This window comes from Aotus nancymaae, unplaced genomic scaffold (genome assembly GCF_030222135.1).
Source record: "Aotus nancymaae isolate 86718 unplaced genomic scaffold, 86718_ANA_hifiasm-v0.15.2.pri h1tg000117l, whole genome shotgun sequence".
Classification (NCBI taxonomy): Eukaryota; Metazoa; Chordata; class Mammalia; order Primates; family Aotidae; genus Aotus; species Aotus nancymaae.
The window spans coordinates 7,247,224-7,269,459 of record NW_026988532.1 but is presented as its reverse complement, the minus strand read 5'-3'; the positions used below and the strand labels follow the sequence as shown (position 1 = coordinate 7,269,459).

Here is a 22,236-nt window from a genome sequence, read left to right as displayed (position 1 = left end):
TTTAAGACACTGTATGTTTTGCCATGTTTCTTTTTCTTCTCCCATAAGATTAGCAATGCTCCAGATAGCAGCTACTAGCTTAGACCCTGGAGCAAAGAAATGTATGATAAAGCAATATCTAGCCCATGATGGACATGTAACATGGACAAGAAATTATCATCTGTTTTTTTTTAAGGCATCAATATTTGGAGTTATTTGTTTTTCTGCATAACATAGACCATCTTGACTAATGCAGGTGTCAAAGGCCCCAAGCCTCTATCGTGGTGGGTCCAATGGGTTCACAAATCCATCTAGTGGTTTTTCCCCAGGACCTGAATGGAAAGTTAGAATACGCATATTAAGCAACTAGCAAGCTCTTCACTCTGACTTGTAGTTTTATAATAGAAAGGACACATTTATAAACCAAAAGCAATACTGAATTCTTAAGAGAATAGCAGAGATTAATGCTGCCATTAAAGACATGCCAGATGCATGGCTGGTGATTCCTATTACTTCTTCATTTATTGTTTGTTTGGTCTCTGCAAGAAGACAGATGGATCTTAGATAATGACAGTAGAGTATCATAAATGTAATCAGATGGTGACTCTAATTGTATCTATTGTTCCTAAAGTTTTATCTTTGCTAGAATCAATTAGCATAGCCCCTCACTTCTGCTATTAATCTGGAAAATAATTTGTTTCTCCAAACTGAATAGCAGAGACTAGTAGAGCAGTTTGCTTTTACCTGACAGGGACAGTAATGCATCACCCTGTCCTTTTTGCTGACTGCTTCTCCAGATCCAATGCTCCATTCTCTACCTGCCAATCTTGAGTCTAGACCTCTCTTGGTTCTCTAAAGAAGAATGGCTCTACCTCTACTACTGCTGCCTCTGGTATTCCAGGCTTCTGGGAATCTTGTTTGTTCATTTATTTTTTCCAACTCTGGTTATGTGTTAATATGATTAGACTCACTTTATCAAAGACTCTATTGTAAACATCCATCTGATGCCACCTTGTCTTCATCACATCTATAAATTTATTTTTTTTGGGGTCATGTGGTAGAGAATTTTGTTCACCAGAAATTCTCCAAAAAGATTTGAAAATTTGTTAAAGTGAGAAAATTATACTTTCTGGGAAGCCGCACATATTTTCTTCTTTGAGGAGAAAAGTGGAGAGACACCATATTTTCCAGAATTCTGAAGCTATCTGATGCAGCTCACAGGGAAAAATAGAATTTTCTATTTGTAAGTGTTGCTACTTGTAAGTGTATAGTAAGGAGATATTACAGTAGGGTGTAGGGAATGAAAGAAACATAAGAACCTGAGGGGTAAGTATCTGGGACAGTTGAGACACACCCACGCACACCCACCCAGCCACCCCCCCCCCACACACACACACACAGAAAGAGAGAGAGAGAGAGAGAGAGAGAGAGAGAGAGAGCACTGTGGCTGCAGGTGGAGAAGATACAGGAGATGGAAAGAGGATATCGCAGATATTTGCTGTGACCTAAGAAAGCACTTCTTACTATATTGTTGGGATTTTTTTCATTAAGGAAGACACCATGTTAAGGCTATAATTTGGGGCCCAGATGTTTATTTGGGTTATATTTGTATAACTTTATTCTATATCAATTGGAGCTGATGGAGAGGAAGTCAAACATGTGCCCATTCTGCTTTCTTGAACTATTTTACTTTGAAGACCATGGTCCTTTATTATAGTGTTTAAGATGCCTATCTTAATTTAATAATTTGATCATCATTCTTTATAATTAATATGGAAGCAAAAGTGGATGTGTCTTCTCTCTATCATCTGTTGAGATTATACCATATTAATTTCATTATATAGTATATCAATATGTTGATCAATAATCAGTATACTATATCATATATATCAATTATACATTAATTAATTAAATATTAGTTGCTATTAGAGTGTGTGAATTACTTATGGAAGTTTTTACTTTCTGACACAATTTTTACTGATGCAAAATTAAGGAAAAAAGCTATTTCTACCCTCACAAAGTCTATACTTATAGATGGTTATTCCTGGTCTTATGCCTGTCCTTTTTTAAAAAATGTATAGTTTTGAGGCTGAGCTAATCAGACAGCTTCTGTAAAATCTTTTATTTCTTTAAATGCTACTCCACTTTTCTTCCACAAAGGATGGAATTGTGACTATTTACGTAGAATTTCATACTTGTAAAATATCTGAACCCTCATGTGCCAAATTCCTCTTCAGGATCTTCAGTCATATCTATTTTTTCTCTAAAATAATTAAATGTCCTATTGTCTAAAGCCTATGGTACATGTCCAACAGTTTGCAGCTATCCTTTCTTTCGCTATTACAGGCTCCAAAATGACATCGTCACTTCCTGTCACATCCAATCACCAACCACATTTTCCTTATTTCTTGGAATTAGGTATGGAGTATCAGTTCCCTTTGTGGCTTCCTGTGCCTCCCAAGAGATGAAATTACCAGCCAGGGCAAGTAAAGAATGAGTCTGATGCTTGGTTTCAATAGAAGAGGACTTTTAGAATCTGTTGATGTCACTGGTTTATTGGTACAGTTGAACTCTGCCATGGATTTTTTTTCTTTTCTTTTTAACTCACATTATAGTTTTAGGGGTACATGTACAGGTTTGTTATATAGGTAAGTTGTGTGTCATAGGGGTTTTGTGCATGGATTATTTTGTCACCCAGGTAATAAGCATAGTATCCAATAGATAGTTTTTTAAATTTTCTCCCTCAAGTAGGGTTGATGTTGTGTCTGTTGTTCCCTTCCTTGTGTCCATATGTTCTTAATGTTTAGCTCCCACTTATAAGTGAGAACATATGGTATTTGGTTTTCTGTTCATGCATTAGTTTGCTTAGGATAATGGCCTCCAGCTTTATCCATGTTGCTGCAAAGGACATGATCTTGTTCTTTTTTATGGCTGCATAGCATTCCATGGTGTATATGTATCACATTTTCTTTATCCAGTCTACCACTGATGGAAATTTAGGTTGATTCCATATCTTTGCTGTTATGAATAGTGCTGCAATAAACATACATATGCATGTGTCTTTACAGTAGAATGATTTCTATTCCTTTGGTAAGATACCCAGAAATGGACTAACTGGGTCAAATGGTAATTCTGTTTTACATTTTTTAAGAATTCACCACACTGCTTTCCACAATGGCTCAATGAATTTACATTCCCACCAGCAGTGTAAAAGCATTCCCTTTTCTCAGCAACCTTGCCAGCATCTGTTACTTTTTGACTTTTTAACAGTAGCCACTTTAACTAGTGTAAGATGGTGTCTCGTTGTGGTTTTGATTTGTATTTCTCTAGTGATTCGTGCTGTTGAGCATTGCTTCATATTGGCTGTGTCTATGTCTTTAGAAAAGTGTCTGTTCATGTCCTTTGCCCACTTTTTAATGAAGTTGTTTGTTTTTTGATTGCTGGTTTGTTTAAGTTCCTTATAGATTCCGGATATTAGACCTTTGGATGCATAGTTTGCAAATATTTTCTCCCATTCTGTGGGTTCTGTTTTCTCTGTTCATAGCTTCTTTTGCTGTGCAGAAGCCCTTTAGTTTAATTAGAACTCACTTATCAATTTTTGTTTTTGTTGCAATTGCTTTTGACCTCTTTGTTATGAAATCTTTGCCAGGGCTATGTCCAGAATGGTATTTCCTAGGTTATCTTCCATGGGTTTTATAGCTTAAAGTTTTATATTTAAATCTTTAATCCGCCTTGAATTTATTTTTATATATGGTGTAAGGGAGGGGTTCATCTTCTGCATATGCCATTAGTTTTTAATCTCTGTTAGGGAAGTAATTACTTTCACCTAGCTTGGTGCTCTATAAAGCTGCCCATGACCATTTCTTTTGTTATACTTTTCCTTTTTATCCCTACTTAAATATTTCCTAATTTGTGTATATTATTGGAATCATGGATTCCCAGATGGGGTTTTACTAGTTTACTCTGGCACGTTGCCATTTCTCTGCCTCCTTGCTTTTTATTAATAAAGTATATCCTTTCAATACTGGGTTCTGCATTTCATCTCCCTAAGTCTCTAGAGTCTCTCTATCTCTAAAATCTACTATTATCTTTCACATATCTCATTTCTCCCATGAAGATGCCTTTCTTTAATATGTATTTTTCTCTTTTCTAACCCCTACAGTACCCTCACTTATAATATGCTATATGTTTCCTAACCCTGCTGTAACAAATTACCAAAAATTTAGTGGCTTAAAAGAACAGAAATTTATTGTTTTACAGTTGTAGAACTCAGAAGTCTAAAATGGGTTGGGAGGGCTATGACTCTTATGGAGGCCCAGGAAATAATTCGTTCCTTTGCTCTTTCTAGTTTTCAGAGGCTGCCCACATCCTTCGGCTTGTGGCCACACATCATTCCAACCTCTGCTTCTATTGTCACATCTTTTCTAACTCCAATCCTCCTGCCTCCCTCTTCTAAGTACCCAGTGAGTACAGTAAGTCTACCCAAATAATCTAGAGTAATCTTCCCATCTCAAGATCTGTAACTTAATCGTATCTATACAGTCCCTTTTGTCATGGAAAGTAACAAGTTCTGGGGATTAATATGTGGACATTTTTAGGGAACTATTATTCTGCGTATCAGAAATACTCTATACATACATATCTATAATGCATTTTAATCCATAACTGTAATTTAGCTCCATACTTTATATAATTTATAATTATTTTGGACATGGAAGTATCATTGTCTTTATCAATTATCAGTTCCCTGGGGGCATATATCTGTCAGAGAGCTGGGTGCATACTGACTTATTGGTTTTAGAATTTCAACCTCTTCATTGACAAATATTGTATATTGCTTTGGTGTAAACATAAACACCAATACATCTTAATGTTTAATTGACTACAATAAAAGTTTATTTACTCCCCTTGTTTCTCAGGTGTCTAAGTTCTCATCCTGTGATAAAACTACATAAAATCTATAAGCCTCAGATAAAAAGCACTCTTTATCTTTTAATCACGTTTAAGAAGAGTCTTAATAATACTTGGTCCTTTTAGGCAATAGCTAATGCGATATTTGAATTCTGTAGCCTTTCTGTATTTTGTTTTTAAATGTCTCTTGTTTGATTAACTAATTTTAGACTTTTTATTGTAAAAAATTTTCAACATACAGAAAAGTAGAAAAAATTGTTTAGTCAATATCCACATATTCACAACCTACATTAAGCAATATATGCATATCTACATGATTTTTTGACAACCTATTTTAAAGTAAATTACAATTAAATAATTTTTATTCAATGCCATAAAAAAGTGAGAATTTATGTACATTTCCTATGTTTCTTGAGACTTCTCAAGTGATAGCTGGAGTCGTAGGACACTTTAATATATTATAAGTTTTCTCTTTTTATAAAAGACTCTCTGGCCTACTTTTTACCTACTAAAACATCTGTAGACAATTTTTTTTCTTTTTTAAACACATGACAGATTCTGACTACATTTTGTTTTAATAACTATGTCTTAACATTCCTCTTAATTTCTTAACTAGTTTCCTGGAAAAAAAAGTCACCTAATTTCATTTTATTTGGGGTCAAATCTCCTTTCAACTCACTACAACTTTGCTTTATGATAGAAGACTAAAGGGATAATCGCTTTGGTCTTGACATTTATACCAGTTTTGGGTTGCTTTATTTCTTTCCCAGAAAAGAGAACTTGGATATAATTTAACATCTACTTATGTAACTACATTTCTCTTGTTTCTGCTAAGGGAATCGTGGGTGTTCTTCAAAACTATCTCCAAGAACTTTTGGCATTATTATAACTACCCAGTGCCAACCATATGAATGATGAAAGTATTGTTTTCCAAGTGATGAAAGCCTCCTCTACTTTTACTCTATTTTTGCTATACTTTCTCCTTTCATAATAGCGACAAATCATCTCCCAAACTTATGTATCTTTCACTTGAAAATTTAAATTCAGCAAAAATCTCTAAGAGTTACTTTGGCTGTTAGTATGTCAGATTGTTGCTGTTACTGGAGATTTGGGTTGTCTGAATGAACAAAGCATATTACTTATGAAAATATTTGGGAGATAGAACTGGGCTAAAATTCTCTCTCTCTCTCTTTCTGTTTTTTGTCTGAAGAGCCTCGAATAATTTCAGAGGAATTTTTCCTGTAAGAAAGGAACATGTTACATTGGATGGTAGACAAAATGCTCTGTGAAAAGAATTCAAACTACAGGGTTCTCAGAAGAATCTTACTGTTCCAACTCCAGTTCCCTGATATCAACTGGATGTCCTGCAATTCAATTCTGTTCTGATACCAACTACCCAGAATTAGTGTGGTTTAAGAGTTTAAGGGTTCAGTCCCACAAAACTGCCCTCACTTCAGATGCCAGCCACAAGCCCCTGGAGCCATCGCTATTTCTGACAACCAGCTATATATTTGAAGGGTCCCGCGATCTTCCTAGGTTTGACAATTTGCTAGAACAACACACTGAACTAATTAGAAGCATTATACTTACAATTTTATTATGAAGCATACAGATCAGGAATGACAGCTAAAAGAGATGCATAGGGCAAGGTCTTGAGTGGGGGACAATGCCGAGTTTCTCTGTCTTCCCCTCATGAAATCCTGGTGTATCATCCCCCAGCTCATCAATGTCTTAACCAACCGGGAAACCCCTCCAAGCTTGGGTCCAGAGTTTTTACTCGGGATTCATTACATAGATGTGCTTGATTAAATCATTGGCCATGTGATCTAACAAACTACTTTGCCGGGAGGTCCAGTGGGCCCAAAGTCCCAATTCTCTAATCACATGATTGGTCTCTCTGGTGACAAGCCCCCATCCTGAAGCTATCTAGGTGCCCACCAAGAGTCCCCTCATCACCATAACGGACACTACTGCTACTCAATATATTGGTTTGCTAGGGCTGGCATAACACCACGGACTGGATGACTTTACCAATAGAAAATTATTTTCTCATGATTCTGGAAGCTAGATGTCAGAGAACAAAAGGGTATGGAAAATGTTGGTTTCTTCTGAGGCCTCTCTTTTTGGCTTCAGATGTCTTGTTTCTCCCTGTGGTTTTACTTGGTCTTCCCTTTGTGTATGTCTGTGTCCTAATTTCCTCCTTCTAGAAAGACACCAATCCTATTGGATTGGCACCCACTCTAATGACCTCATTTATGCCGGGCGCAGTGGCTCACGCCTGTAATCCCAGCACTTTGGGAGGCCGAGGCGGGTGGATCACCTGAGGTCGGGAGTTCGAGATCAGCCTGGCCAACATGGTGAAACCCAGTCTCTATTGAAAAAAAAAAAAAAAGAAAGAAAAAGAAAAAAAAATGACCTCATTTATTTCATTAACCTCTTGAAAGACCCCGTCTCCAAATACAGTCACATTATCAGGTACTGGTTAGGACTTCAACATATGAATTTGGTGGTGGGGGGAGGGGGAGAATAACACTGGGGAAATGATAGGGGTTTGCAAAGCTCTGTGCCAGAAACCACAGACAAAGGCAGGATATCAACTTCATTATTCCACAGTATCCTTCACATATTCCATCTCCTTCAGAGAAACACCCTTTTATTTGGCCTCTAACAACCTGCTTGAGATGAATGCAATCTGAGTGGTTGTGTTTCTCTGCCTGGGAAGAGGTGAGGCAGATCACCTTTCTGGAGGTGACACATTGCCTGCTCCTATAACTCATATTCTGAAGCCCCTGAGAAGCATCACATCTAATTCTGTGAACAGGCCCATACTTACAGGTGGCTGAAGAGGGGACTCCTTTGTTTCAGGATCCTCTTTCTGCTGTTCATTTCTCTACATCTTGGCATCTAAACATCCTTTCTCCCAACCCAGGCTTTCTCTTCTACCCACTAGTTAAACAAAGGTTCAGGAATAATCTTGTTCATATTTAATCTGAGCATGCATTTAAATCAGCATGTTACCTCTCCCTAAGATATTTGTACTATAATCTTATTTTCTTACTTCCTTGTTCTTTTGAAATTACTCCTAGGTGAAGTTCGTCTATAAGGTTTGTGCTCCCTACAAGGGAAGTGATTGATAATACTAGGATTTCATTTTCTCCCATCAGAAGTTATTTTAAATGTGAACCTATCAACTGTAGGATCGAAAAACTCCTTAAATTCATTTCAGTTTTTTTTAGTATACCCAAACTACAAATGTGATTCTTTCTGTAGAAAATGCGTCCATGTTGTTTGTTACAAACTCTGAAAACCTTAGTTAGGGCTTGCCTTCTCTTCAGCTGTTGACACTTGATTCCTAAGGGCAGACAGCTTATTGGGAAACAGCAGTGAGGAGGAGGCAGGAAATGGAGTTGGGTGTGGGGCTGTTCTCTTATTAGTCTCCCAGGGTGAGACGGGCAGCTGAGCTTGACTTAAAGAGCATCACAGGATCACTTCCTTTTGGAACTGGAAGGGGAGAAAGGCACACACACTCCCCAGTGTGTAGGGTCTAAGTAGTAAAATAAATGTAGGAATACAACATTCAATATGGGTAATAAACATATACTTACATATATCAGATCCTAGAGGGAAAGGGGTAAACTAGGCCTAAATGCAAATTTAGTTTATTAATTCTGGTTTAATTATTTGAAGGAATAATTTTATCCTGATGCTAATTCAGAAACATGGCAGCCTAGGGCGTTAACCCAGGGTCTCTTTCATATAACATTTTGAGAACACAGAGAAAGAAGCCAGATTGTTTTTCTTTTGCATGAGTTCATTTTTTTCCACCTACTTCAACAAACATTTATAAAGAGAATTCTACATGCCAAGCACCTGGTAAAAATAAGCTGTCTTGTTTAAAGTAGATGGTCTAGAAGTTATTGAAGAAATTCTCTCTCATCATAGGAAGTGAGCGTTTTGTTAGTTTTAAGGATCTGAGTCATTATCTAGAGCAGATAAGTCATGTACTTCTGTCCTCATTTGTGAAATCAGATGTTTTATCTAGATGATCTTCAACTTTTTTCCAATTCTAAAATTCTAGGGATCTGTGTTCTCTGCCATGATTTCTATACCCCGGAGAATGAAGTTCAAGGACAATTGATGCTTATGGGGTAGAAATCTTTCCCAACTGAAAAACTCGTAAAACAAGTGAGCCTGAGTTTTCGCTATTGCACTAAGTTGTAAGATGCTGGTCTTAGGCAGCATCTTAGATCAGGCAGTAGCTGGTCATAGTTACCGTTTCTTAATATAGATATCAAGACTTTTGGTCATTTCCACAAGATCATGGAGGAGGCTAGTCTTCGGATGGCTTTCTTCTCCAAACAACTCTTATGTCTGCCATGAGACCAGAAATGCCATAATTAGAAAGGTATTCCTGTTGCTGAAGCCTTGGCCTCTATACAGCCCATACTAAGATATGAATAACAGACTAGAAGTTTCTGGTTTTTCCATTGAATCAGTGAGGATGTTTCTGGCCGTAAGTAACAAAATACCCAACTAAAAGTGACTTAACCAGTAAAGCATTTATTTTCTCACATAGTGCCAGAATTGGTGAATTGGATTCCAGGTCAACTTCTTTCATATTTATTGGCTTTCCCTTCATGGGCACAAAAGTGAAGTCTGCTACAAGCATTGTGTCCTCCCATGACAGTATCCAAAGAAAGAAAAGACAGTTTGTCCCCATTCAACTCTTTTTTTTTTAACTTTTATTTAAAGTTCAGGGGTACAAGTTCAGGTTTGTTACATAAGTAAACTTTTGTCATGGGTGTTTGTTGTACAGATTATTTCATCACCTAAGTATTAAGCCTAGTACCCATTACTTATTTTTCTTGATCTTATCCCTCCTCCCACTTTCTACCCTACAAAAGGCCTCCATGTGTGGTGTTCCCCTCTGTGTCTATGTGTTCTCCTAATTTAGTTCCCACTTATAAGTGAGAACATGTGGTATTTGGTTTTCTGTTCCTGTGTTAGTTTGCTAAGGATGATGGCCTCTAGCTCCATCCATGTTGCTGCAAAGGATATGAACTTGTTCTTTTTTTTTTTTTTTATAAACCAACATTTTATTAGAATTTTCCATACTTCTAGAGCAGTCTGAAAGTACTTGATAGTAAAAACTATAGTAAGGGAATCAATTATATATATATATATATATATAAAATTGCATTTTAGGTTCTGGGGTATATGTAAAGAACATGCAGGATTGTTGCATTGGTACATACATAAAAATGTGGTTTGCTGTCTCCATCCTCATCACCTATATCTGGCATTTCTCCCCATGCTCCCTCTCCCCAACTCCCTACCCCTCACTGTCCCTCCCCTAGTCCCCCACAACAGACATCAGTGTGTGATGTTCCCCTCCCTGGGTCCATGTGTTCTCATTGTTCAACACCCGTCTATGAGTGAGAACATGCAGTGTTTAACTTTCTGTTCTTGTGTCAGTTTGCTGAGAATGATGGTTTCCAGGTTCATCCATGTCCCTACAAAGGACACGAACTCATTGTTTTTTATGGCTGCATAGTATTCCATGGTGTATATGTGCCACATTTTCCCTGTCTAGTCTCTCATTGATGGGCATTTGGGTTGGTTCCAGGTCTTTGCTATTGTAAACAGTGCCGCAATGAACATATGTGTGCATGTGTCCTTATAACAGAATGATTTATAATCCTTTGGATATATACCCAGTAATGGGATTGCTGGGTCAAATGGAATTTCTATTTCTAGGTCCTTGAGGAATCGCCACACTGTCTTCCACAATGGTTGAACTAATTTACACTCCCACCAACAGTGTAAAAGTGTTCCTATTTCTCCACATCCTCTCCAGCATCTGTTGTCTCCAGATTTTTTAATGATCGCCATTCTAACTGGCATGAGATGATATCTCAATGTAGTTTTGATTTGCATTTCTCTAATAAGCAGTGATGATGAGCATTTTTTCATATGTTTGTTGGCCTCATATATGTCTTTTTTATAAAGTGTCTGTTCATATCCTTTGCCCACTTTTGAATGGGCTTGTTTGTTTTTTTCTAGTAAATCTGTTTAAGTTCTTCATAGATTTTGGATATAAGTCCTTTGTCAGATTGGTAGATTGCAAAAATTTTTTCCCATTCTGTTGGTTGCTGGTTCACTCTAATGATTGTTTGTTTTGCTGTACAGAAGCTCTGGAGTTTAATTAGATCCGATTTGTCTATTTTGGCTTTTGTTACCAATGCTTTTGGTGTTTTAGTCATGAAATCCTTGCCTATGCCTATGTCCTGAATGGTTTTGCCTAGGTTTTCTTCTAGGGTTTTTATGGTGTTAGGTCTTATGTTTAAGTTTTTAATCTATCTGGAGTCAATTTTAGTGTAAGGTGTCAGGAAGGGGTCCAGTTTCTGCTTTCTGCACATGGCTAGCCAGTTTTCCCAACACCATTTATTAAACAGGAATCCTTTCCCCATTGCTTGTTTTTGTCAGGTTTGTCAAAGATCAGATGGTTGTAGATGTGTGGTGTTGCCTCCTGGGCCTCTGTTGTGTTCCATTGGTCTATATCTCTGTTTTGGTACCAGTACCATGCTGTTTTGATTACTGTAGCCTTGTAGTATAGTTTGAAATCAGGTAGCGTGATGTCTCCAGCTTTGTTCTTTTTGCTTAGAATTGACTTGGATATGTGGGCTCTCTTTTGGTTCCATATGAAGTTTAAAGTGTTTTTTTCCAGTTATGTGAAGGTCATTGGTAGCTTGAGAGGTATAGCATTGAATCTATAAATTACTTTGGGCAGTATGGCCATATTCATGATATTGATTCTTCCTAACCACGAGCTTGGAATGTTTCTCCATCTGTTTGTGTCCTCTCTTATTTCGTTGAGCAGTGGTTTGTAGTTCTCCTTGAAGAGGTCCTTTACATCCTTTGTTAGTTGTATTCCTAGGTATTTTATTCTCTTTGTAGCAATTGTGAATGGAAGTTCGTTCTTGATTTGGCTCTCTTTAAGTCTGTTATTGGTGTATAGGAATGCTTGTGACTTTTGCACATTGATTTTGTATCCTGAGACTTTGCTGAAGTTGCTTATCAGTTTAAGGAGATTTTGGGCTGAGATGATAGGGTCTTCTAAATATACAATCATGTAGTCTGCACATAGAGACAATTTGACTTGCTCCTTTCTTAATTGAATACCCTTTATTTCTTTTTCTTGCATCATTGCTCTGGCTAGAACTTCCAATACTATATTGAATAGGAGTGGTGACAGAGGGCATCCTTGTCTAGTGCCAGATTTCAAAGGGAGTGCTTCCAGTTTTTGCCCATTCAGTATGATATTGGCTGTTGGTTTGTCATAAATAGATTTTATTATTTTGAGATACATTCCATCAATACCTAGTTTATTGAGAGATTTTAGCATAAAGAACTGTTGAATTTTGTCAAAGGTGTTCTCTGCATCTATTGAGATAATCATGTGGTTTTTGTCTTTGGTTCTGTTTATGTGGTAGATTATGTTTATAGACTTGCATATGTTCAACCAGGCTTGCATCCTTGGGATGAAACCTACTTGATCGTGATAAATAAGCTTTTTGATATGCTGTTGCAATCAGCTTGCCAGTATTTTATTGAAGATTTTTGCATCTATGTTCATCATGGATATTGGCCTGAAGTTTTCTTTTCTTGCTGAGTCTCTGCCAGGTTTTGGTATCAGGATGATGTTGGTCTCATAAAATGATTTGGGAAGGATTCCCTCTTTTTGGATTGGAATAGTTTCAGAAGAAGGGGTACCAGCTCCTCTTTGTATGTCTGGTAGAATTCGGCTGTGAACCCATCTGGACCTGGGCTTTTTTTGGTGGTAAGCTATTAATTCCTGCCTCAACTTCAGCTGCTGTTATTGGTTTATTCAGGGTTTTGATTTCTTTCTGGTTTAGGCTTGGGAGGTGTAAGTGTCCAGGAATTTATCCATTTCTTCCAGGTTTACTAGTTTATGTGCATAGAGTTGTTTGTAGTAATCTCTGATGGTGGTCTGTATTTCTGTGGAATCTGTGGTGATATCCCCTTTATCGTTTTTTATTGCATCTATTTGATTAGTCTCTCTTTTCTTTCTTATTAATCTGGCTAGCAGTCTGTCTATTTTGTTGATCTTTTCAAAAAAACTAGGTCCTGGATTTATTGATTTTTTGAAGGATGTTTTGTGTTTCTATCTCCTTCAGTTCTGCTCTGATCTTCGTTATTTCTTGTCTTCTGCCTGCTTTTGAGTTTTTTTGATCTTGCTCCTCTAGCTCTTTCAATTTTGATGATAGGGTGTCAGTTTTAGATCTTTCCTTGCTTCTCATGTGGGCATTTATTGCCATAAATTTTCCTCTAGACACTGCTTTAAATGTGTCCCAGAGATTCTGGTATGTTGTGTTTTTGTTCTCATTGGTTTCAAAGAACATCTTTATTTCTGCCTTCATTTCATTGTTTATCCAGTCAACATTCAAGAGCCAGTTGTTCAGTTTCCATGAAGTTGTGTGGTTCTGAGTTAGTTTCTGAATTCTGAGTTCTAATTTGATTGCACTGTCTTCTGATAGACTGTTCTTTTTTCCATTCTTTTGCATTTGCTGAGGAGTGATTTACTTCTAGTTATGTGGTCAATTTTAGAGTAGGTGTGATGTGGTGCTGAGAAGAATGTATATTCTGTGGATTTCGGGTGGAGAGTTCTGTAAATGTCTATTAGGTTTGCTTGGTCCAAGTCTGAGTTCAAGTCCTGGATATCCTTGTTAACTTTCTGTCTTGTTGATCTGTCTAATATTGACAGTGGAGTGTTAAAGTCTCCCACTATTATTGTGTGGGAGTCTGAGTCTCTTTGTAGGTCATTAAGAACTTGCTTTATGTATCTGGGTGCTCCTGTATTGGGTGCATATATATTTAGAATGGTTAGCTCTTGTTGCATTGATCCTCTTACCATTATGTAATGCCCTTCTTTGTGTCTTTTGATCCTTGTTGGTTTAAAGTCTGTTTTATCAGAGATGAGGATTGCAACTCCTGCTTTTTTTTTTGCTCTCCATTTGTTTGGTAGATCTTCCTCCATCCCTTTATTTTGAGCCTATGTGTGTCCTTGCATGTGAGATGAATTTCCTGGATATAGCACACTGACAGATTTTGACTTTTTTTCCAATTTGCCAGTCTGTGTCTTTTGATTGGTGCATTTAGCCCATTTACATTTAAGGTTAATATTGTTATATGTGAATTTGATCTTGCCATTTTGATGCTAGCTGGCTGTTTTTCTCATTAGTTGTTGCAGTTTGTTCATTGTGTCGATGCTCTTTACCATTTGCTGTGTTTTTGGAGTGGCTGGTATTGGTTGTTCCTTTCAATGTTTAGTGCTTCTTTCAGGAGCTCTTGTAAAGTAGGCCTGGTGGTGATGAAATCTCTGAGCAATTGCTTGTTCATAAAGGATTTTATTTCTCCTTCGCTTATGAAGGTTAGTTTGGCTGGATATGAAATTCTAGGCTGAAAGTTCTTTTCTTTAAGAATGTTGAATATTGGCCCCCACTCTCTTCTGGCTTGTAGGGTTTCTGCCAAGAGATCCACTGTGAGTCTGATGGGCTCCCCTTTGTGGGTAACCTGACTTTTCTCTCTGGCTGCCTTTAGGATATTTTCCTTCATTTCAACCCTGGTGAATCTGACAATTATGTGCCTTGAGGTTGCTCTTCTTGAGGAATATCTTTGTGGTATTTTCTGTATTTCCTGGACTTGAATGTTGGCCTGCCTTGCTAGGTTGGGGAAGTTCTCCTGGACAATATCCTGAAGAGTGTTTTCCGACTTGGATTCATTCTCTCCGTCACATTCAGGTACACCTATCAAACGTAGATTAGGTCTTTTCACATAATCCCATATTTCTTGGAGGCTTTGTTCATTTCTTTTTACTCTCTTTTCTCCAATATTGCCTTCTTGTTTTATTTCATTGAGTTGATCTTCAATCTCTGATATCCTTTCTTCTGCTTGGTCGATTCAGCTGTTGAAATTTGTGCATGCTTCACGAAGTTCTCGTGTTGTGTTTTTCAGCTCCATCAATTCATTTATATTCCTCTCTAAGTTGTTTATTCTCATTAGCATTTCTTCAAACATTTTTTCAAGACTCTTATTTTCTTTGAATTGGGTTAGAACATGATCTTCTAACTCAGAGAAGTTTGTTATTAGCCACCTTCTGAAGCCTGTTTCTGTCAATTCATCAGACTCATTCTCCATCCAGCCTTGTTCCCTTGCTGATGAGGTGTGATCCCTTGAAGGAGGAGAGGCGTTCTGGTTTTGGGTATTTTCATCCTTTTTACACTGGTTTCTTCCCATCTTTGTGGATTTATCTACCTGTGGCCTTTTTGGTTGATGACTTTCAGATGGGGTCTCTGAGTGGACGTCCATTTTGTTGCTGATGAAGTTATTTATTTCTGTTTTTTAGTCTTCCTTCTAACAGTCAGGCCCCTCTGCTGTTGGACTGCTGGAGGTCCACTCCAGACCCTGCTTGCCTGGGGATCACCTGCAGCACCTGTAGAACAGTAAGGGTTGCTGCCGGTTTCTTCTTCTGTTATCTTTGTCCCAGAAGGATATCCACCAGATGTTAGCCTGAGCTCTCCTTTATGAGGTGTCTCTTTGGTTATATGGGGGTTGGGGAGCTGCTTGAGGAGACAGTCTGCCCCTTATAGGAACTCAAGTGCTGAGCTGTGAGCTCCATTGTTCTGTTCAGAGTTGCTGGGCAGGTATGTTTAAGTCTGCTGCAGCAGAACTCATAACCACCTTTTTTTCCCAGGTGCTCTGTCCCAGGAAGGTGGGGCTTTATTTGTAAGTTCCTACAATTCTGCTGCCTTTTTTCAGAGATGCCCTGCCCAGTGAGGAGGTAGCCTAGTCACAGTCTGCCAGCAGAGGCGTTGCTGAGCTGCGGTGGGCTCTGCCCAATTGCTGTGTGAACTTCCTTGCGGTTTTGTTTATAGGGGTATAGTTAGAACTGCCTTGGTAATGGTGGTCTGCCTTAGTAATGGCAGACTGCCTCTGTAATGGCAGACTGCCTTGGTAGTGGCGGATTGCCTTGGTAATGGCGGACTACCTTGGTAATGGTGGACTGCCTCGGTAATGGCGGACTGCTCCGGTAATGGTGGACTGCATCAGTAATGGTGGACTGCCTCAGTAATGGTGGACTGCCTCATTAATGGTGGACTGCCTGGTAATACTGGACTGCCTCGGTAATGCTGGACTGCCTCGGTAATGCTGGACTGCCTTGGTAATGGTGGACTGCCTTGGTAGTGGTGGACTGCCTTGGTAATGGCAGACAACCTCTCCCCACAGAGCTGGACCATCCCGGGTCCAGCTGCACTTGCTGTGAAACTCTCAATCCAGAGTATTTTAGATTGCTGGTCTTTGTGGGGGTGGGACCCATTGAGCCCAATCACCTGGCTCCCTGTTTCAGCCCCCTTTTTGTCAGTTTAATGGGCAGCTCGCTCTCCCAGGCATTCCAGGTGCCAGTTAAAACAGCACCCAGATTTTTGTGAGTTTTTGTGCTGAGACCTGCTGCGCTGGCTGAAACAGCTGCACTGGAGACTCGTGGCACTTTTCCGCCTGGGAATCTCCTGGTCTGTGGGCAGTAAAAATTCATCTGGAAATGCGGTGATCACTCACCCTCTGCGTTTTCGCTGGGAACTGCAATCCAGAGCTGTTCCTATTCGGCCATCTTGGTTCCTCCTCCAAAACAGGAGGAGTCAGACAGGACAGTGGCAGTCCTCAGTGGTCTGAACAAGGGGAAGCAGAAAGAGGCACTGAGGCCCAGCATTCTGCCTGGAGAAAGCAGAAGCTGGCAGCTACACAGAATACAGCTTGTTCAGAGGCCTCCCACTTCTGACTGGTTTCCCGCTGGTGGAACGGCAGCTGCACTGAGTCACTGAGGGGCTGCGGCAGGGTGGAGTCCATGGTACTGCTGGTGCTGGAGGGCAACGGAAAGGCTCAGACTAGGGACTGCTCTCAACTTTTTGAACTTGTTCTTTTTTATGGCTGCATAGTATTCCATGGTGTAGTGTACATTTTCTTTATCCAGTATATCACTGATGGGCATTTAGGTTGATTCCATGTCTTTGCTATTGTAAATAGTGCTGCAATGAACATACATGTGCATGTGTCTTTATGGTAGAATGATTTATATTCCTTTGGATATATACCCAGTACTGGGTCAAATGGTATTTCTGTCTTTAAGTCTTTGAGGAATTGCTACACTGTCTTCCACAATGGCTGAACTAATTTACATTCCCACCAACAGTGTATTACCATTCCTTTTTCTCTATAACCTTACTAGCATCTTTTAGTTTTTGATTTTCTTAATAATGGCCATTTTGACTGGCATGCAACTCTTTTTATTAGAAAGGAAACCTTTCCTTGAAGCCTCCTGCAGACTTCCTTTTATTGACTAGTAAGTACTACGGCAGATTTCTGAGCCCAGAACTGTGGGGGCATTCGTTAAGCACAGAGGGAGTGGTAGGAATACATCGAGGAGGCAGTCAATCATGTTTGCCTCATCTTTTGTGGCCAAAATCTTGAGAGCAGATATCATTGGAAGTGAGCGTTTGGGAGGTATTTTGTCTGTATGTATAGATGTATGGGGTTTCCTTTTCTTCACGTTTTTAACCCACTACTCTAATTTTCAGGGGTCCTGGCTAGCCATAGGTAAAGCTGAAGGTAAGCCTGTGGATGGTGTGATGTAAAATCAAGGGACAGGGAGCCATATGCAGGGAACTGGACCCAGGGAGGCCAGGTACAGGTTAGGAGTAAGGCTGAGGCTAATGCTGAGAAGGGCTGCAAGTCAATCTATGTGATTCTTGCTGAACATCAAGGATATTTTTAATAGATTCCTGTGAAAGCCTGGACCAGATTGCAGCTCCACTGACATATAACACATCTATAGAATATTTCATCTCAGATAATTAACCAGAAAGTATGTAATTATCTTAATTCTCTGATCTATTGCCCAGGGGTGGATGATCCAGATACAAATAATGGTCTTTTGACTTCTGATGTTGAACTTGCTCTCTTGGGATTAGAGATCAGCATAATGGGTGCCATTCTACTTAAAAATATATTTTAGCATTACTGTAACAGGTAATTAACTTGCTCATATAATTTGGTCAAGTTCAGTCAAGTGTTTGACTTAAAGTCATCACGCAGGTTAACCTAAGAGTGCTTTAATGAGAGCACAAGCATTCCAGAGTGAAAGGTTGGAAGGATTAAATGAGATATCAGGAGAGGCTGCTTAGCATATTTCCTGGTGCATAGTGGAAACTCAGTAAGTATTAGTTTCCTTCTCTCATCTGGATTCTTTGTATTTCCCAAACATCTCAGCAAAATTGTCTCCCCTTCTATTTTGGAGCTTCCCTTACTCCCCTTTCAAAAGAACAGGAAGCATATGACCAATATTCTAAGACAAGGTAACATAAAATAGAAACATAGAGGGAAGGGAATGTTTCCTTTATCATGCACTGAACACATGCAATACAGGTGTCAGGGATCCCAAGACGAATTAAGGCCCACCTTCCTATCTGAAGGGAGGTCACAGTCTAGAGCAGGAGACCCAGGGAGAACTAATCTGAGGACAGAAACTGCACGGGGTGCAGCTGAGCACTTAGAAGGAGCACCTAACTTACACTGGTGGGGTGGCAAGAAAGGCACATCAGGGACATTTTCCCTGAGGAAATGATTCCTAGTAGCCATACTTGCCCCTCTGGATACCGGGTGACCCAAAAGGGAGCCTAAAATAGAAGATATCTATTTTTCTAGGAGTCTTGAAAATATAAAATACAAAACTATAAAAACCCTAGAAGAAAATCTAGGCAATATCATTGAGGACATAGGTACAGGCAAAGATTTCATTATGAAAATGTCAAAAGCAATTGCAACAAAAGCAAAAACTGACAAATGACATCTAATAAAACTATCAGCAAAAGAAATGATCATGAGCGTGAACAGACATCGTACAGAATGGGAGAAAATTTTTACAATCTATCCATCTGACAAGGTCTAATATCCAGAATCTATATGGAATTTAAACAAATTTACAAGAAAAAAACAAATGACCCCATTAAAAAGCAGGCAAAGGACACAAACAGACACTTCTCAAAAGAAGACATTTATGCGGCCAACAATCATATAAAAAATGCTCAACATCACTGATCATTAGAGAAATGCAAATCAAAACCACAATGAGATACTATCTCATGCGAGTCAGAACAGTGATCATTAAAAAGTCAAGAAATAACAGATTATGGTGAGGCTGTGGAGAAATAGGAAGGTTTTTACACTGTTTGTGGGAATGTAAATTAGTTCAACATTTGTGGAAGACAGTGTGGTGATTCCTCAAAGTCCTAAAAACAAAAACACCGTTTGACCCAGTAATCCCATTACTAGGTATATAACCAAAGGAATATAAATCATTCTATCATAACGATACCTACATGTGTATGTTCATTGCAGCACTATTCACAACAGCAAAGACATGGAATCAGCCTAAATGCCCATCAGTGATAGACTAGATAAAGAAAATGTGGTACATATACACCGTGGAATACTATGCAGCCATAAAAAGGAACGAGATCATGTCCTTTGCAGAGACATAAATGGAGCTGGAAGCCATTATCCTCAGCAAACTAACACAGGAACAGAAAACCAACCACCACCACATGTTCTCACTCTTAAGTGGGAGGTCTTCCACTTATGCATGAACACAGGAAGGGGAACCACATACACTGAGGTGCTGAGATTCACTTGGGGTGGCTGGGAAAATATTAGGGAATTTTTAGGGAAAATTATAGATTCATCTCAAAGTTTTGGAAGGCCAAAAGGTTTTATTGGGACAGGCTGAAGGCAACCAGTCCATGACGTCAGGATCAGCACCTGAGACACTGATCACCACCTGAGGAGGTTTTTCCTACAGACCCTGACTTAAAGATGGATAAATACACGCACTTTTAGACCTATTTCAGCGATTCAAGTGGGCTACGGATGGTTGTTGGCTGCTTTTAGAGGGTGACTGCAGCCAGTAGACCAAGACCCCTGTCCCATCCTTATATTTATTCAGTAAAGATTTTATAACAGAGGTTTTAAGTCTGTTATGGGCTGTTAGGTACAGCAAACCACCATGGCACACATTTACCTATGTAACAAACCTGCACGTCCTTCATGTGTATCCTAGAACTTAAAATTAAATAAAATTTTTAAAAATGCACACAAAAAAAAGCAAAAAAAGAGAGACACAAAGAGTTGCCATTATAAATTTACTTGAATAAATAAATGTCTATAGAATGTATATTGAAACACTCTGCCTATAGAGTATATGTTCTATACATTTTGTCTATAAAATATATATTGAAAAGCTTTTAGGGTTACCACAGTAATTATTATAAGAGTTCCTGAATTTACTGAAAATATATGGGGAACAGGAAACCACATCCAGGAACAGAGCCCTTTGGTCCTCCCTCAGAATGAATGCAGACCAGAAATCAGATGTTTATGCCCAAGAAAAGCAGTATTCCATTCAGCACTTCTCCCAGATCGTTAGGGTGCTGACTGAGGATGAGATGGGGCACCCAGAGACAGGAGATGCTATTGCCTGGCTCAAGGAGGTCCTGGAGTACAATGCCATTGGAGGCAAGTATCACCGGGGTTTGACGGTGCTAGTAGCGTTCCGGGAGCTGACAGAGCCAAGGAAACAGGATGCTGATAGTCTCCAGCGGGCCCTGACTGTGGGCTGGTGTGTGGAACTGCTGCAAGCTTTCTTCCTGGTGACAGATGACATCATGGATTCATCCCTCACCCACTGGGGACAGATCTGCTGATATCAGAAGCCAGGCGTGGGTTTGGATGCCATCAATGATGCTATCCTTACAGAAGCATGTATCCAACTCCTGCTGAAGCTCTACTGCCGGGAGCAGCCATATTACCTGAACTTGATCAAGCTCTTCCTGCAGAGTTCCTATCAGACTGAGATTGAGCAGACCCTGGACCTCATCACAGCCCCCCAGGGCAATGTGGATCTTGGCAGATTCACTGAAAAGAGGTACAAAATCTATTGTCAAGTACAAGATGGATTTCTATTCCTTCCACCTTCCTGTAGCTGCAGCCATGTACATGGCAGGAATTGATGGCGAGAAGGAGCATGTCAATGCCAACAAGATCCTGCTGGAGATGGGAGAGTTCTTTCAGATTCAGGATGATTACCTTGACCTCTTTGGGGACCCCAGTGTGACCGGCAAAGTTGGCACTGACATCCAGGACAACAAATGCAGCTGGCTGGTGGTTCTGTGTCTGCAACGGGCCACTCCGGAACAGTACCAGATCCTCAAGGAAAATTACGGGCAGAAGGAAGCTGAGAAGGTGGCCCGGGTGAAGGCATTATATGAGGAGCTGGATGTGCCGGCCGTGTTCTCGCAGTATGAGGAAGACAATTACAGTCACATTATGGGTCTCATTGAACAATACGCAGCGCCCCTGCCCCCAGCTAACTTTCTGGGGCTTGTGCACAAAAATCTACACGTAGAAAAAGTGACCTAGAGACTGCAAGGGCAGGGAGAGGAGGCTCTCAATAAATAAATTACTGTGTAAAAAAAAAAAAAGAAAATATACGGTAAAGCCATTTAATGTGTCAATTGTATAGAACTATATGTTAATAAAGCAGAAAAGTGCTTGCCAATGTCTGTCTTCATTTTATCACAATGCTCTCTGCTATCATGTTTAGTTGGTAGCATTTTCTAAATTAAATTTAGGTTAATGTCCTCTGATGAACCTGTTCATCAGTACAGGCTTAGAGAATCTCAAATGCTTTGAGAGAAATTAACACTAACAACTCGGCTTCAAAACTCTTAGATGATGTATACAGGGCTGTTTTGGAACATCTGACTATTTCAAGTGTGGAAATGATGGACATTGTCCTTACATAAGCAACATGAGTCAGATAAATGACGGGAGGACTGGGAAGTGGCTGCAGAGGCTTTCATAGTACCTGGTGACCTGCAGAGAGCGATCCCCTTGCCAAAGTTCTGTTGGAACCATGAGCCCAATTAGTTTCCTCCTTCTCATTCCTGTGATGTCTGGCCAGCACCCAAAATACAAGCCATCTGAACTGCATTTTGGGTTTTGAAATGAATGCATTTTGAACTGCAAGAGTACATCATCCTCTCGTGTACTCCTATTCCTATGTTGTTTGTGCATTTTAGCCCCTGACTCATCCTCCCACTGCTTTGCTTTCTGCCAGCCTTTCCAGTGCGACCTCTGGAATCCCATTGAGTTGTAAACTCCCCACCCCCACATACTTGTCACAGAACATTCCCTCTACTTCCACATCTTAACTGA

At 39.5% G+C, this 22,236-nt stretch overlaps 1 pseudogene; it reads left to right on the top strand.

Moving 5' to 3' along the window:
• Positions 1-20,351: 20,351 nt before the first annotated feature.
• Positions 20,352-21,469, top strand: LOC105726776 (farnesyl pyrophosphate synthase-like; annotated as a pseudogene).
• Positions 21,470-22,236: the final 767 nt, after the last annotated feature.